The 5,625-nt window shown below is 41.3% G+C and overlaps 1 pseudogene; it reads right to left on the bottom strand.

Moving 5' to 3' along the window:
- Nucleotides 1-1,577: 1,577 nt before the first annotated feature.
- LOC148016399 (small ribosomal subunit protein uS8z/uS8w pseudogene) lies at nt 1,578-1,877 on the bottom strand (annotated as a pseudogene).
- Nucleotides 1,878-5,625: the final 3,748 nt, after the last annotated feature.

Genomic DNA, 5,625 nt, shown 5'->3' with positions numbered 1-5,625 from the left:
CAGGTTGTGGACCGTAGGAAGATAAACTCCACATAACATCATATAATAAAAAAAGTAAGCATAGCATGCATTGGTGGAAGTGCTATGAAGAGAATGTGATATCAGTCTTTGTACCATCATTGATAATAAGTATACCATTCAGAACACCTCTTTCACATATATCTTTCCCTCTGAAAGTCGCAATTCTTGATGCCAAGATGCTCATCTGACCACGACAAGCATGATTATTGCCATGCATATTAATAAATCCCTGGATACAGCAAATCTTCATCCATGTCCAAAAGATAGATTAGCAGCCCAAGTTAGCTTCGACAATTAGAAAATACGACAAAGTGAAGAATCAAAGGAAAAATTCGTTTGACACTCTCTGATAAACAATTGAAATTGCAGTGCTACTTCAAGAGGTTCGGAACTTATCACTATAATAAGGACAATTTTGTGTTGTAGCAACAGTTATCATATGGTGGTAAGTTGTTTACTTCAGCGTAATGAAGTTTAAGGCCTTAGACAATGGGAGACGCCAGATGTCGTCGTCATTCAAGCGTAGGCCGACAATCAGAGAAACCACCAGAACGCGACTCATCGAATATGACACGCTCAGCGTGTACAATGAGTGTAAACGTGCTGGGAGGTGCTGTCGGAGAAGGTGTGCGCCAATGGCCACACCCGTACCACCGCAGGTCCTCCAATCAATAAGAAGTAGCAATGGCATAAGTCGTATTCTCGTTCTTGCAGTGCTCCCCAATGGCGCTTCGTCTTCTACTTCTACTCTGTCGTCGCAGCTTCGTCTTCCTCCTTCAGCTTGTTGTCGTCAACTTCGTCGCAGCCTCATCATCGTCAACTTCTGGCGTTGTCACTCCTCTCCTATGGCTTCTTTGTCATCTTCTGTCTACCCTCTTTCGGGAAAGCATCGTTCTTTACAGTCAATGATGCCGTCTTGCTGCATTTTGTATTGAGTCCCGTCAATCAAATCGTTCTTTATCATAAGCCATCAACTCTACTTGCATGCTATTCTTCCCGTTATCATATCTACTAGCATTCCTCTCGTAACTGGGTACTCCACCTCCGAGGCCTGGGATCGGTTGTATGAGATGAAAAGATCTCTGATCAGAAGCTTCCTTGACCTGGGAGTAGAAAAAGAACCATAGTAGTTGAATAGGATCAGCATCATGCATAAACCTCCTTTGACCTCTTTTACCATCAGGAAACCAAATGGCCACCCTACAAACTGTTGCATCAGTCACTGAGCTTATACAAGGGCAAGTGATCTCATCAAACTGTCAATAGATTTGTTGCTGACACATGAATCTGATACCAGTGTGCAGAATAATGCAATTTTGCGCTAATATTCAATATCAATCCAAATTTCACTAGCAGCCTTCCCTGTCCTCCAGTGCACAGAGCAACCTCTCGGTTGGCGCCAGAACTAGAATTTCGTCAATCACACAGACCGACTTGATGTCAATGTTCTCCACGTCCATAGCACGTTCAACCGGCACCCTAACTATGATCCAGATTATTCCGCCATGTTGCATCATGACAGCACTCTGTACTCATTCTTCCCTGTGTTGTCACCATTATAATGCCAACAACTGTCCATAGAGCTCTCCAGTAGATGTAGTTAAGACAATGTTATCAAACTGTCGTGATGTCCAAGCTTCTAACTCATCGACTCCAACATCGTAGCGAGGGCTAATAACCCCACATTTGTTCAATCTCCCAAACTTGAACTCCCCAATGTAAACAAACTTCTGCATGACTGTCAAAAACTTGATGTTGTCTTTCGAGGAAGGCTTAATGAGAACCTGCCTCTTGCCACGCTTCTCTGCATTGTTCATGTTCATCAAAGCATCATTCAGCACGTTGATCCTCACCATGGTTGAAGCAAGTGCCAGCAACAGAGTTGTAAGCAAGCTTGGAACATTTCTCAACATTCAGTTTTGCAAGATCAATTGGCCGAGTGTTATATCGTGTCCTCATTCTTCCACATTCATTTGTGGAATGTTGTTGTCATTAGTTGCTTTAAGATAGTACCCACACTTGGCAACTTCAACAGCATATTCTACATCATTATAAAAGGTCCAGCCACATAAACGCCCCTATCATCTATGGATACAATCCTGACCATGTCTCCCTATTTCACAATTCCATCAGAACTATTTGCTTTTGCAAAGATGGTTATATTAACAAGTGCTAGTAAAGGAATAACATTACCCTCAATATACATCCCTTAACGACTGTTAAATAGTGGAATCTCTGGCTGTCAACCATCAAGTTATACATGGACATGGTGCTCTTTACGATAAAAGAGATATTCTTTGCTGGCTTCAATAGAAGTATCAAAGGGCATGTCCCAACCAACAGTATTCTGTGCTCCCACATCTTTGGGAACAAATGTCAACTTAACACATAGCTGAGCATTAATCGCTTTGTCTATGTGTCCTCCATAAACCGAACAACAAAATCAATCAGCTTGTGCTTGTGCATCTCTTCACTATGGTAATTGGTTATAAGGAAGCTAAGATCATACACCCCTGAACATGCTTACAACGTAGAACCTCAAAGGACTCTGCTCGCATTGACAAAAGCCTCAAAGGAACTTTTTGGCCATGATATTTTCTAGGTCATCAGCTTGTTTTACCTTAATCATCTTATGTGAAGAAAATTGATTGAATTTTCTATAAGGCATTTTTTAGCTTTATTTCTGCAATTAAGGACAGGATTTAAGAGCAGCTTAGGTTTGTCTTGAACTCTACTTCTGGTTTATTGTGTCTTTCCACTTCTTGGCATGGAAAATTCTGGAGACACATAGCTGCTATAAGAGTATTACATATGCATTTTAGATAGGGCCTTAGAGGATTCCATATTGTTGTTGCAGTTGCTTCCTCAATATCGTAGTTGGAGATTGCAACCTGTCCATAGTCAAGATCATCACCATGTACCAGTTGAGTCTCAAGGGAAGGTGCATCATCCAAAAATTATGCTTTGCCATTGAATAGTAATTCCGACTTGCGTGCATTTTCAATAGCTCTCGAGTTTGCATGGCCATCTTGAGCATGTGTAAAACTTGAAATAGGACCCCACAATAAAGTAGGATAATGTCCAATCCCAAGTGATCACAAAAGGAGTATTTAACTTTAGAGCACAATCAACCTTTTCCAAGAAGACAATGCCAGAATGTATAAAAGGTATAGGGACAATGGTCACAGCACAACAGGTCTCCTCCTTCTCCACAAAGAATGCAAATGTCAGATGTAGCAATACTCCACTTAAATGTTTGTGATATGAGCGGATAACTTTTAACTTTCATTGACTGCTAAATGTTGAATCAATTTTGCTTATATCATTAACGTGTTCAAATTCTTCGCAACAAACTCCGCCCTTAGGTTTGCAATGGTGGGCGCGTAGCATCACGACATCCGCCCCCTCCAAACTTGCACATCCTCCGGCATGTGCCAACTTATTTACCGCTTGCAGCATTGTTTCCCCTAGGATCATATGGGAAATCATCTGGGAAATATGACAAGTAGGTAAGATGACATAGGTTAACACAGCACCCTCCTCGATCATATGGACGAATCAAAGTAGGTATGTCTTCATAGATCAACTTTGCATCCAATGGCTTGTCGTAGATCATCACAGCATCCAGATCATCTTTGGCTGGTTGATCATCAGACCATCCCATGACTCCAATCTTATCCATATCCATCTCCATAAATGGTGTAAACTTTGGCAAATCATCAACACTATCCAAATGTAATTTAACCTTATTGTCAAGTGTCTTATATTGTCATTGTACTCTGGCTTCTTTGCTACAACCTGCAAATTTCAGCTTTTGTTGTAAATACCCTGGTAAACACAAATTTTTTTGTGTATAAACACCACCCAACTCCTTTTGCTGAAATATTTCAGAAAAAAACACTTTTGCTGAGAATTCTCAGCACCCAAATTTTCTTATTGCATGAGATCAGCAATCTCACAATTCATCGCCAAAGAATTGACATGTAAGACTTATGACATCTCTTGATTTTCAGTTTTCAGCAATGCTGAAAGATCCTCAATAGTATCTGAGCACAATACCCCGTCATTAATAATCTTCTCATCAAAATTATTCTCCTCAATCTTCTTCAAGTTAGTGTCGGGAAAGCAGGTTAAATCTTGGTTACTTTTCTGACTTCAAATCTTTTGTTTTTGGGGCTTTCTGATCTTCTCGTACTTTCGGCTTCTAAACTTTAGCCATACTCTACTCTAATTCTGAATATGAAGGCTGGGAAACTAGATCGTCTCTTTTTTTGCTTCTCCTCAACAAGCACTTCGACTCCTTGAGAATTTGCCATCCTGGAAGAATTTGCAGGGATAGATGAAGTTGGGACTGAAACTAGAGCTAGTTGCTGCTCCCTTCTAGTCATCTTGATTGGTAGGTCTGTTAACTTCTTTAAAATTCTCACCATCATATCTTCAACAGTCGGTATTGCAGATGATCTGTCAATCGAAGCAGGAATAGGCATAGGCATAGGCATAGAAGTAGGCATAGACACAAGATGAGAAATAGGAGAATAAGTGGAAGGAGCAATAGGAGAAGTCGAGGTAGGAGAAGACATTGTTAGAGGTGATTGCATGCCGTTCTGCAAACAAGCCTTCCATCTCCACCTCTTTGTAAGTGTAGAAACTGCATTGACAGCATCCTACCAATCCATTCTCAATCCCATAGGCTGCATATGGTCTTCAAGAAGCTCTCTCAACTTATTTTAAAGTGAAGGATCAACCGCCTATAAGAATAGCTCCAATTCCTTCGAGTTTAGATCTCTTTGCTCTAATGCATCCAACGTGTTATAACGCCCTTCAAACTCCTGCAACAATGCAGAAGCAACAAGACCTTTGTTGGACTGATAGACCCACTCTCTAAATGTCTTCCGCGTAGCAATACCATAATCCTTTGGAAAATATTCGTCTTTTAGTGCTTTCTTGAAAACATTCTAGTTTGAGTCTTGCACCAACAAATAGATCACTCTAACCCACAAGGCAAGAGTGACAAGCCATAGGAAATAGTTGCTCCAATTGGACGAAACTCTGAAGAAGCGCATCTAGCTTTCAAAGGCTTTAAGATAGGCTGAAACATGTGGTGGTAAATCTGGCCTACAATAGGCCCAAGCTAGCCCCAAATAGCTCCAGGGAAGGCAAGAGTCATAGGAGCTCTAATGAGCATGAGATATGGTTGCCCCCGTCCTGTGAATACCCTATGTAACTTGTAAACCTATAAAAAATTGAAATAAAATGGAGAAAAACATCTGATGTAATGCCTTGAGGGTGTCTCTATAGGCCGAGAAGGTGCTCGGGAAGCCGAGGAGTGACGGGAGCTCGAGAAGGTCGGCTATGGCTATCGGGAAGGACCAATGCTGTAGGTATTTGAATGGAAGCTAAGAATGCAATGAACCAAGCTTTGGAAGTCGGGAAGCCTCGCTCTGATACCAGTTGAAAGGTGAGAAGGATCAAAGCTTGCTTGGAAGTGAGCTATGGGGCGGAGAGCAAGAGCAAGAAGAGAGGGAGACACAAATGGAAACTCCAACGGTCACAATGTTTGACCGGGCGTTCCTTTATTCAAACTGTCACTAAAAGAATAAAGAA

Source organism: Lygodium microphyllum, chromosome 23, assembly GCF_053477565.2.
Source record: "Lygodium microphyllum isolate KBCC chromosome 23, Lygodium_microphyllum_v1.1.10, whole genome shotgun sequence".
NCBI lineage: Eukaryota > Viridiplantae > Streptophyta > Polypodiopsida > Schizaeales > Lygodiaceae > Lygodium > Lygodium microphyllum.
Note: the sequence above shows the minus strand (reverse complement) of the source record. Positions and strands in the feature narration are given on the sequence as shown.